This window comes from Cricetulus griseus, chromosome 4, assembly GCF_003668045.3.
Source record: "Cricetulus griseus strain 17A/GY chromosome 4, alternate assembly CriGri-PICRH-1.0, whole genome shotgun sequence".
NCBI classification, from domain to species: Eukaryota; Metazoa; Chordata; class Mammalia; order Rodentia; family Cricetidae; genus Cricetulus; species Cricetulus griseus.
In genome coordinates this window covers 169,283,765-169,295,810 of record NC_048597.1, presented here as the reverse complement: position 1 = coordinate 169,295,810, position 12,046 = coordinate 169,283,765, and the positions used below count along the sequence as shown (strand labels likewise).

The 12,046-nt window shown below is 45.9% G+C and overlaps 1 long non-coding RNA gene across 1 annotated transcript; it reads right to left on the bottom strand.

Annotated features, from left to right (window-relative positions):
- Positions 1–1,741: 1,741 nt before the first annotated feature.
- LOC103160134 lies at positions 1,742–11,829 on the bottom strand. The gene is made up of 5 exons (XR_003485186.2): positions 11,336–11,829; positions 11,142–11,196; positions 10,015–10,255; positions 3,485–3,665; positions 1,742–3,203 (listed from the first exon to the last, which is right to left on the bottom strand). It is a non-coding gene; the product is annotated as an uncharacterized LOC103160134 (long non-coding RNA).
- Between the last annotated feature and the right edge of the window lie 217 nt (positions 11,830–12,046).

Sequence of the window (12,046 nt, the reverse complement as noted above, 5' to 3'; positions counted from 1 at the left end):
TCAAGCACATACACCCCTGTCTGGCATGTTGACCCACTTGAATGCACACCAGGTGCACTCACCCACAGACATACACCTGGCCACACTTGCCCAGATGCCCACAGAAAGTAGACCCTGTACAACTCAGGCCTTGTGCACACCCCCACAACCCCATCCAGGCTAGAGTGGGACATGCAAGTCCACCTCCCATTTGACCATGTTAGAACTCTGTCAGGTAGCCCCAGGAAGTATGAGCTTTTGTTTTTCTAACTGGGGTCAAGCCTGTGACCTCACCTAGGCTCAGCCATGTTTCCACCACCCAGATTCTGTAAAAAATTATTATGATCATGTATGTATGATGGACAAGGAGGGTAGGTCATAACATACATGTGGAGGTCAGAGGGCATCTTGTAAGAGTCAGTTTTTTCCTACCATGTCAATCCCAGGAGTAGGTCTTCAGGCTTTGCCGCAAGCCCCTCTACCAACTGCCATTTCAAAGGCATATTATTTTTGTTTTGTTTTGCAGTCATGTGGTCCAGGCTGGCCTAGAATTTATTATGTAGATGAGGCTGACTTGAATGCTTGATCTTCCTGCCTCCATCTCCCAAATGCTGGGATTACCGGAGGGTACCACCTCCCTCCTCTTCTCTCTCTTTCTCTGTTGCCCAGGCTATTTTAAAACCTGCCATACAGACCAGACTGACCTCCAAGTCACAGCACTCCTCCTGTCTCAGCTCCCCAGTGCTAGGATTACAGAAAAAACACTGCACAGCCAGCTTAAAAAGAAAAAAAAACCTATAATTTTATTTATGGGAAGGTGGGTGTTAAGACATGGTAGCCCAGGCTGTCATGAAACTCATGGCACTCCTATCTCAACCTCCTTCGTGCTGGGACGGCATGCATGAACCACATGTCTGACTTTTAAAAAATAGCAAAACTTGATTATTTATTCATTCATTCATTCACTTGCTCACTTATTTATTTTTTTCCCTTGGGACAGAATCTCACAAGGTAGACCAGGCAGGCAGGAACTCAAAGCCATGCCCCTCCTTATCCTCTAACTGCTGGTATTATAGATAATGTATTACATCACTACACTTGGCCAAAAGCTGTAACTTTAAAAAGGGAAGCAAGAGAGAAAACTCTAATAAAAACATGTTTTTGCTAATCAAATTGGCATGTTGAAATGTTTAATAATAGACTGTTGACCAGAGTACTGAAAACCAAGCACATGGGAAGTGGAGCACACCTATAATCCCAGCACACAGGAAGTAAAGGCATTAGGATCTTGAGTTCAAAACCATGCTTAGCTACATAGTAAGGTTTTTAGGCCAGCCTGAGCTACATGAGACCCTGACTTTTTAAAAACAGGTGAGGGGCGGGTAACAGGCATTGGTGGCACATGCCTTTGAAAAACAAACAAAAAAATGCATTATATTGTTAAATTTTTTAAAAGTTGGGGGGGAGCTGGAGAGATGGCTCAGAGGTTAAGAGCACTGGCTGCTCTTCCATAGGATCTGGGTTCAATTCCCAGGACCCACAGGGTAGTGACTCACAAATGTCCCTAACTCTAGTTCCAGGGTATTTGACACCCCCACAGACATACATGCAAGCAAAATAGCAATGTACACAAAATACATATAAATAATTAAATTATTTTTTAAAATTTATTTATTTATTATGTGTACAGTGTTCTGTCTGCATGTATGCCTGCAGGCCAGAGGAGGGCACCAGATCTCATTACAGATGACTGTGAGCCACCATGTGGTTGCTGGGAATTGAACTCCGGACCTTTGGAAGAACAAGCAGTGCTCTTAACCACTGAGCCATCTCTCCAGCCCCCAACTAAATTACTTTTTAAAAAGTGATTAAGACATGACTGGGGCCAGTGGTGTGCTCTAACAGCCCCAACTATATGAGAAGGTGAGGTGATAAGATCACTTGGGCCATACAGGCTGACAGAAGCCAGAAGGGGGAGGGGCAGGGAATAAGGGTTGGAAAGAAAGCTCAACCAGTGGTGTTCTTTCTGGGAAAGCATGAGGACCCCCGCTTGCTCCCAGTACCCACAGGCTTAGTGTACCAGGACCCCTGGGGGTCTCTGGCCAGTCAGCCTAGTCACACCAGCAAGCCCCAGGTCCCAGCAAGAGACAAGATGGGACTAATCACGGTGATGTGTGTTGATAATCCCAGCACTCGGGAAGCAGAGGCAGGCAGATTTCTGTGAGTTTAAGGCCAACCTGGTTTACAGAGAGAGTTCTAGGACAGCCTGGGACTCAAAAAAAAAAAATCAAAACAAAAAGATAGATGGCTCCTGTGACACCCTAATTTGATCTCTAACCTTTAAGTACACCCCTCCACGTGTACCCCTCCATGTTCACACCTCCGTGTGTTCTCCTCTATGTGCACCCCTCTGTGTTTACCTCTTCGTATGCACCCACACACAAGAGTACACACACATTTATGGTGATAATTACTATGTGCATCTTCCTAACACTTTGAAAATGGAAACACAAAGCTTTAAAGAATGCATATAATGCCAGGCAATGATGGTGCACGCCTTTAATCCCAGCACTCAGGAGGCAGAGGCAGGAGGATCTCTGAGTTTGAGGCTAGCCTGGTCTACAGGATAGCCAGGGCTACACAGAGAGATCCTGTCTCAGAAAACAAAACACAAAAAACAAACCAAAGAAAAACCATATGACACTGTGTGTCAAAGATGTCATTTGATTGCTAAGATCAAACCTAGGGTTTCATGCATGAACATTTTCAAAGCTCATTCACTTTGACCCAGCAGTTCCACTGCTAAGAATTCCTCCTTCATTTAAACTTACACAAATGACAATAACATGTTCAAGCATGTTTTTAAATTTGAATATGGGTCTCATTACACTACCCAGGCTAGCTTTGAACCCATTCTGTAGCCCAGTCAGGTCCCAAACATGAGATCTTTCCTGCTGTGGCCTACCTAGTGTTAGGATTACAGATGAGTGCCACCAGGCCTGTTCAAGGACTTTTGTGGCAGTTGTCAAAATCAAAATGGAGAGCTGGGGATGTGGCTCAGTTGTAGAGTGCTTTCGGAGCATGTTCGAGGCCCTGGGTTTTATTCTTGGCAGCATTAATATAGTCTTGCCAAGGTAGTACACACCTATAATCTCAGCAGCTAGGAGGTGGAGGCAGAAGGATCAGAAGTTCAAGTCCAGCTTAGGTTATGTGAGACTCTGGTTCTGAAAGAAAAAAAAAGAAGAATGAATGAAAGTGTAATTGCTTTTGTCAAGTATTACAAGATACTAAAGTGAAATCAAGAAAGAAACATTTCACAAATGATTAATTAGAAAAACTATTGACAAAAGGCTGTCACAGCCACCGTCCCACTCAGACTACAGCAGCCTCACACAGAAAACATCTGCCCAGCGTTGTGTTTAACCTTGGACAGTAGCCACCGTTGCTACTGATTCTGTGGCCAAGGATCATTGCATCAACGTAACTTACGAAAGTCTCTTTTTACCTTTTACACCTGCTCCTTGCCCCCAGATTCTTTGAAGACACGCAATTGACTGTGACACAGGTATTGCTGTGCCAATGCTACTTCAGTATTGAAAGGTTGACTTGTGCAAATCTTCTGTCCTGGGACTTGAGAGATGGAGGCGGGAGGAATGAAAGTCTAAGACTTGCCAGGGAGAGACTGTCTGAAAAGAAAAACAAAAACAAAAAACCCTACAACAGCCAGAAGTGGCGGTGCACACCTTTGATCTCAGCACTCAGAAGGCAAAGGCAGGTGAATTCCTATGAAGTGAGGCCAGCTTGGTCTAGAGGGCAAGGTCCAGGCCAACCTAGGGGTACACCATGGGACACTGCCTCAAGAGAAGACAAACAAACAAACATAAAAAGACTACAGAGATGGCTCAACAGTTATGAACTCTGGCTGCTCTTCCACAGGACCTGAGTTTAATTCCCAGCATCCACATGGTGGATCCAACACCTTCTTTCTGACCTCTGCAAGCACTGTATACATATGATGTACGGACAGACATACAGACAAAACACTCATACACATAAAATAAAAAATGAACAAGTCTTCTTTTGAAAACCTTAAAACTAAACTATAGTAACAACAGAAATTTATGTTTGGAAATTCTCTCTGTGTTATTTAGGATGGCTCAGTATTACACTAAAACCAGTAATAGTTAAGATGACTAAAAAATTGACAGACCTACATAAAATAATACCATGATGTGAAGATTTTCCCAGACCAACATATATAGTGTTGTTACCATTTATGCTTTTCTTTTTTGTTTGTCTGGTTTTTGTTTTTGCTTGATTTTCTGTGTATGAGTGTTTTGTCTCCATGTATGTCTGTGCTCCGTGTGTGTTCAGTGCCTTTGGAGACCAGAAGAGGGTACTGGATCCCCTGAACTGGAGTCACAGATGGTTGTGAGCCTGGCGTTGGTGGCGCACGCCTTTAATCCCAGCACTTGGGAGGCAGAGGCAGGTGGATCTCTGTGAGTTCGAGACCAGCCTGGTCTATAAGAGCTAGTTCCAGGACAGCCTCCAAAGCCACAGAGAAACCCTTTCTCGAAAAAACAAAAAACAAAACAAAACAAAACAAAAAACAGATGGTTGTGAACCACCTTGTGGGTGCCAGGAATCAAACCCAAGTCTTCTGCAAGAGCAACAAGCTCTCTTAACCACTGAGCCATTTCTCCAGCCCCCTTTGTTTTTGAGACCAGAATCTCAACATGTACCCCAGGCTAACCTAGAACCCTCAATCCTCCTTTCTCAGATTCCTGGGCTTACGGGTGTTCACCACTATGCCCCATTCATTTATGATTTCTTTTTATATCCCGGACTGGCATGGAACTCATGCTCCTCTTGCCTCGGCTTTCCCAGTGGTTTTATGTTTTTGCTTCTCACATTTATTTTATTTGTGTATATGTGTGCATGTATAGAGGACAAAAAAGACAATTTGCAGAAGTCTATTCTCTCCTTCTGTTATGTGGGTTCTGGCTTGGCTGCAAACACCTTCACCTACTGAGCCATCTCACGGGCCTAGATGGCGGGTTGTTTGTTTACTTGTTTGCTTTTGAGACAGAGTCAGGTATCACTTTGCTTGGCTTTCCATTTATTTCTATTTCTTGTTTTGTTTGGGTTTTTTTGGGGGGGTGGAGGCTGGGTTTCATTTTGTTTTGTTTTTGAGAAAGGTTCTCTCAAAATACAGGCCTGGAATTCGGTATATAGTGGGGCTTAGTTTCCTTACTATTGCTGTGATAAAACACCACAACCAAGGCAAGTCATAATAGGAAAGGTTTATTTAGGGCTTACTGTTCTGTCACCACCATGTCGGGAGCTTGGTGGCAGGCAGGAGTGACACCAAGGTCACGTCTTGATCTATAAGCAGGAGGCAGAGAGGCATGCTGGAAAAGGTGTAAGTCTTTTGAAACCTCAAAGCCCAGCCCCAGTGACAACATCTCCAACAAGACCATACCACCCAATCCTTCTCAAACAGTTCTGTCAATCTGGGACCAAATATTGAAACACAGAGCCAGCCTATGGAGGAGATTTTTGTCCAAAATGTCACAATGGCCTAGAATGACCTTGAACTTCCCATCTCCCTTGTCTATACCTTTGATCGATGCAAGTACAGGTGTGGTCTGTGGAGTCTAGGGATGGACGCTGGGCTTTGTACATACTAGGTACCAACTGAGCTACATCCCATTTATTTATTTAAAAACAAGTATATGCTAATGTATGCAGAGAAGAAAGAGCAACAAAAAATGTGTATTTCTTCTTCTCTATGGAAGGTAATAGATGTCTATGAGATGCAGTTTTGTTTGTTTGTTTGTCTTAAGATGGGATCTCTATTATGTAACCCTGGCTATCCTGGAACTCACTTTGTAGACCAGTCTGGCCTCAAATTCATAGATATCTGTCTGCCTTTACCTCCTGAGTATAAGAATGAGAGTTCTTTTTCAGTTCTAGGAGTTGAATCCAGAGCTTCTCCTGTGGTAGGCAAACAATCCATTGCTGAACCAGGCTCCCTGCCTCCCAGCAAACAGCCCTGTCTCAAATTATCCTTGTCCCAGAAGGGGGACCTCCCACAAAGTGTCAAGCTGGAACTGTAGCCTTCAAATTCAACACTTTTTCCATTAGGTCCTAATGTTCAAAGTAAATTATCCCACCCTCCCACCTTCTGTACACCTGAAATTAAAAAAATCATGCCAGTTATCCATGGTGACACACACCTGCAGTCCCTCCCTGCAAGAAGCTGAGACAGAGCCAGGCAGTGGTGCCACTTGCTGGGCAGGTGATCTCTGTGAGTGTAGGGCAAGCCTGGTCTACAAAGTGAGTTCCAGGACACCCAGAGCTATCAGAGCTATGACACAGAGAAACCCTGTCTCGAGAAAAAAAGAAAAAGAAAACCACACTCAACCAAACCAAACAACAAAAAGCTGAAACGGGCTGGGAAGACAGCTCAGAGTTACGATCTCTCCCAGACTACTCAGGTTCAACTCAGGACCAACATGGGAGGTTATGATAGTCTGAAACTCCGCTTTCAGAGGATCCACCCTCTTCTGGAAGGACTCCCTGTGCATCAGGCACACGCATGCTAGACATGCAAAAGATAGACATACATGCAGGCAAAACTCCTATACAGGTGAAAAATTAAATTTTAAAAAATGATGCTGGACTAGGTGATGGCGGCGCATGCCTTTGATCCCAGCACTCGGGAGGCAGAGGCAAGCAGATTTATGTTGAGTTCTAGGCCTGGTCTCAGGCGAGTGCCAAAACAGCTCCAGCTACACAGAGCCCTGCCTCGAAAAACCAAAGGGAGGGGGGGGCGGGGGGGGGATGAGGCTGAAGTGGAGTGGGCATGAGGTTAGGAAAATCACAGTTCCAGGATAGCCTGGGCTACACAGCAAGACCCTTTCTTAAAAAAAAACACACAAGCAAGCAAAAATAATAATCACCTGGGCTCCGGGCACTCCAGACCTGCTGGGTCTGCAGAGCTAGCTAGTTCTTAGCAGCAGGGCTATGGAGGGGTTGGGGTGGGGGTGGAGCGAGAGCGCACATCAGAGCATCAACTGGGCATGGTGGCTCACACCTTCCGTTAGACAGTCAGAATTTTAGACCAACCATGGATACAAAGTCTCTCTATGAAGCTCTGGCTGGTCTCGAACTCATAGAGATCTGCCTGCCTCTGCCTCCCAAGTGCTAGGATTAAAGATGTGCACCACAACACCCAGAAAAACCGCTGGGGTTTTGGTTTGGTTTAGTTTGGGGGCAGGGGTTCGAGCCAGGGGTTTCTCTGTGGCTTTAGAGGCTGTCCTGGAACTGTTGTAGACCAGGCTTGGTCTCGAACTCACAGAGATTCGCCTGCCTCTTCCCCTCTGCCTCCCGAGTGCTGGGATTAAAAGAGTGTGCCACCACCGCCCAGCTAAAAAGCTGGTTTTATCTTCCTTTCCTGCCTGGTCCTGAATTCTCAAACCAAAATCTGACCTTAGCTTCCACTGGTCTGGGCTGTAGCACTGAGAGTGTGTCTGTAGCGCCTCCCAGTGGTAATTTGAGAAAACTGTTTCCCATAGTGGTTGACCCTCTCTCTACCCACAGACCCACAGACCCACAGACCCCAGCCGAGGCAGGCAATCAGGTGGAAAGTGGTTTGTGTTACAATTGCAACTTCAAGGTAAATCTCAAGTCTTTCCACCCCAAAAATTCTGGAGAAACTACTAAATAATGGCCATAACATACACCCACCCTCCACTGCATCATTTGTTGGCCTGTTTTTTTTGTTTTGGGGGTTTTTTTTATAGGCGAACTTGAAAGAGAAATTCTTTTTTTTTTTTTTTAAGAGAAATTCTTAACCCAGCCAGGTGTGATGACACCTGAAATCTTAACACTTGAGAGACTGAGTCAGGAGGACTCAGGTTTCTGAGCTAGAAACTAGGCTGGGCTTGATAACAGAATAAGTTTCAGGCTGGCCTGGGCTTGATACTGAGGATTTCATGGTAAAGCTTAGAACCAACTAACTATATAACTCAGAAACACACAAGACAAACCATCATCAGCCCCATGGACTTGGGAGTCCATAGTCCTCAGGGCCCTTCTGGCTGCTGACTGGGGATGTCCTGATCTGCAACTTCCCCTCCTCCAAGCCCTATTCATATCCCCTCTCATTTCAACCCCAACACACTAACCAGGAAAAACCCATACATACTAATATTTCACAAGAACCAAGAAAAAAGCAGTGGGGAGAAGGATTAAAAAGCCAAAGAGGAAGAACAAGAATAACAAGACTTAATAATAAGGCTGGAGAGATGGCTCAGTGGTTAAGAGCCCTGCTGCTCTTCCAGAGGACATAAGTTTGGTTTCCCAGCACCCATATGGTGGCTCACAACTATGTTACTCCAGTTTCAGGGAATCTGATGCCCTCTTCTGGCCTCCACAGGTACCATGCATAAATAAAATAAATCTTTTTAAGTAAACAAAAAAAGAATGAGAATAAGGAGGAGAAGGAGGGGGGAGGAGGGGGGAAGGAGAAGGAGGAGAGGAAGGAGGAGGAGAGGAAGGAGGAGGAGAGGGGAAGTTGTCTTTTGTCCAGCTCCTTCTGCAGTGTCTCTTCTTGTGTCGCCAAGGACTACCTTCAAGGCTGAGCCACTGGTTGTTTTGTGTGCACAAGATGCATATGTAGAGACCAGAAGACAGCCTTGGGCATCAGGCCTGGCCTTCCACCAACAAGGAGACAGGGTCTCTTTATTGTTTTCTCTGCATCACATGAGCCAGGCTAGTGGCTCATGAACTTCCAAGGATTCTCTTGTCTTCACTGCCCATCTTTTTGTGGGAGTTCTGGAATCACTGTGCTGAGGTGTTGAACTCAGTCCTCATGCCTGCTTAGCAATCACTTTTATCCACTGAGTCACCTTCCCAGGACCCCACTGTTATTGTTTGTCATTTTTCATTGTTTAGTTTCTCTCTTTCTTTCTCTCGTTGAGTCTCTCTGTGTAGCCCCGGCTGTCCTGGAACTCAATATGTAGACCATGCTGGCCTCGAACTCACAGAAATTTGATGTGGGATGTCCTTCTGTATGCGTTGCTTTTATTGGTTGATAAATAAAGCTGTTTTTGACCAATGGCCAGGCAGAATATAGCTAGGTGGGAAATCCAAACAGAGTTATGGGGAGAATGAAGGCAGAGCCAGAGATGCAGTATAAGTTAGGTGCCAGACCATTACCTGTAAGCCACAGCCATATGGTGATACACAGATTAGTAAAAATGGATTAATTTCATTGTAAGAGCAAGTGTCAGTAATATGCCTGAGGCACTGGCCAAATAATTATAATAAATATTAAGCCTCTGATAGTATATCTGGAAACTGGCAGGTGGGATGAAAAGGGGATGTCTTTCTGTGTGCTGTGAATATATGTTTCTATTATTGGTTGATGAATAAAGCTGTTTCAGCCAACGGACAGACAGGAATTATCCAGGCAGGAAATCCAAACAGGGATAGAGAAAGCTAGTAGGCAGAGTCAAAGAGAGGCCATGTAGCTCCTGAGGAAGCAAGAGACCTGGGCATCACTGGTAAGCCAAGACCATGTGGAGATACACAGATTAATAGAAATAGGAGCCGGCCTGATAAGAAGCCTGAGACATCAGCCGAACAGTTTATAATTAATATAAGCCTCTGTGTGCTTATTTGGGACTAAACAACTGCAGGACCGGGTTGGACAGAAACCTGTCTACAAAACCTCCAACTACAGAGATTCTCCTGCCTCTGCCTCTAGCGTGCTGGTATTAAAGGTGTGCACCACCACGTCCCACTCGGTTGCTTTACTGAGACAGTGCAGCACAGGCTGGCCTCAAGCTAGTGATCCCTCTGCCTCAGCCTGTCAAGTACTGAGACTATAGATGTGCACCCCCACACCTGGCCCTTTCAGGTGCTGGGGCTGCTGGAAACACTGATGTGGACCCATATGCACTTGGGCACACACCCTTTCAGAGATAGTGTACTCAGGAGGATTAAATTCCAAAATCTTGGAGATACCTGTAGTCCAGCTGCCTCTTGATTCCACTTAGATGTCAGCCAAATTCTTTGTGCAGGTGCTGCCCTGTGCTGGCCCTCCTGGTGTATTCTCTCCCCCGAACCATTCCATGAATTGCTTTTGCTCACTGAGCAGGTGGATACGGAGGTGCAGAGTGGTTGGTCTCGTCCTACAGTGATACTTCTGGTCACTTTCGGAGCTGGCACCGAACAAGCCCTCAGAAAGAGGCTGTACCTACAAAAGCTGATTGATTAGGATTTAGTGTTTGGAAAGGTTGGAATGTTGCAGGTCCAAATCATAACTACACTTTATCCTGGCTATCTTGAGCCTTTCATTTGAATAGCCATTTATTGCCCACCCCCTTGTGTGAACTAGCATAACTATTAGGTGAGTCCTTTTGGGATGTGTGAACAGACCCCCACCACGCACTGACCAGAAAGCTAGGAATGTCGTCGGGCAGCATCTGAGGCCTATAGCCGAGAGCAGAGTTCCCCAGTTCGCTGTAACCTGCCTACCTTATGGACTCACCCACTAAATGAAAAGAGAGCTTGCCTAGTTCCGTCATTATATTAAAAACTTCATAAAACTTACTGCCACATCTGAACATGGACCCTAGAAGACCCTAAGTCTGTGTCCCCAGGCCAGAAGAAATGATCTCTTATCCCCCTTGAGGTAAGAGGGGTTTATTTTTCAAGGTTTACTTTTCTTATTTTACATTATGTGAATGTGAGTATATCTACAGGAGGAATGTACACCCAAGTGCAGTGTCCACCCTGGAAGCCAGAAGTGTAGGAGCCCCTGGGACTGGAGTTCAGACAGTTGTGAGTTCTCCTGGTGTGAGTGCTGGGAACTGAACCGAAGTCTTCAGCCAGTTTCTCTTAACCACTGAGTCACCCCTCCAACCTGGTGTTTCTGTGCCCTGGTGTTTTTGTTTGGTTGCTGATCATGGGCTAGCTCCTTGTGCTGCCCCTGGAGAATTCCCTGACAGTATGCAACACCCCAGTCTGGCACCAATGCCCTGAGCTGCCTCTCAAAGGGCCTGTGTCAAGCCAGATCCTACACACTCAAAGCACACTGTAAAACCTGCCTCCTGCCTACCCACCATCAGCACCCCTTCTCTGTTTCCCACCTGTTGACCGAGCCAGGGAGTCACAGTCTCCTGCTCAATTTCCAGCAGGCCTGTCCTGGGGCAGGAGAAAAGAGGTAGGAGTTTGAGCGATTCTGTACATCAATCTCACCATACGAAAATAATCTAGATGCTACCATCTTACTTGAAGAACACTAATCAAATGATAAGTATTACATGCAAAGTGCCCTCCTCACCTGTCCTTATTCAGAAAAATCTGGGATTATCAGCATCGCCGGTGACAGGGGCCAGTATGGCGGTTGCCTTAGGACCAGGAAGCAGTCCAAGGAAGGAAATTCAGGGTCTCCAGCTATCCGTGTGCTCACCTGGCTGTCCCCTTGAAAACGCCCCGCTAAAAACGCTCTCCTAGGGCCAGAGTCCTTGGGCGTGGTTTATGGAGATGCTGTTCCCTCCTTTCCGTGAAAGGATGATTAGTGTAGCCGAACTTTCTGGAAAAGACTATCTCCTTCCTGCTCCAGATGCACTATGCTCTCATTCATCTAGGCTGGCTCCGGCCAGTACAGGCCCTGATGCTGGTCAAATCTGAGACACTGTCTCTCCAGGCTCCGAAAAGCCTGGCTTTCCAGAACAGGGGTGCGTTGTCAGACTAGCCCTTTCACTTGGTCTGGCACCCTGGGGTAGAGGAGTGACTTTGTCCTGCCTTGAGAGCCTTTTCTCTTGTCCCTCCTTTTGTGGATCTGGGCTTTAAACACCAGAGGGCGCTGTTGTCTCTCATATGTGACGAGAGTAGTGGCTAGCACCATCAGGGGCCAAATCCAGACTAACCCGAAGTCAGGAGGAAAGTAAACATCGAGCAAGGAGTAGACAATGGCATTTATCTACAACACCTGTGACTCTAGCATGTCCGCTTGAAGAGTAATCCCATCACTTGGGAGGGTGAGGTAGGA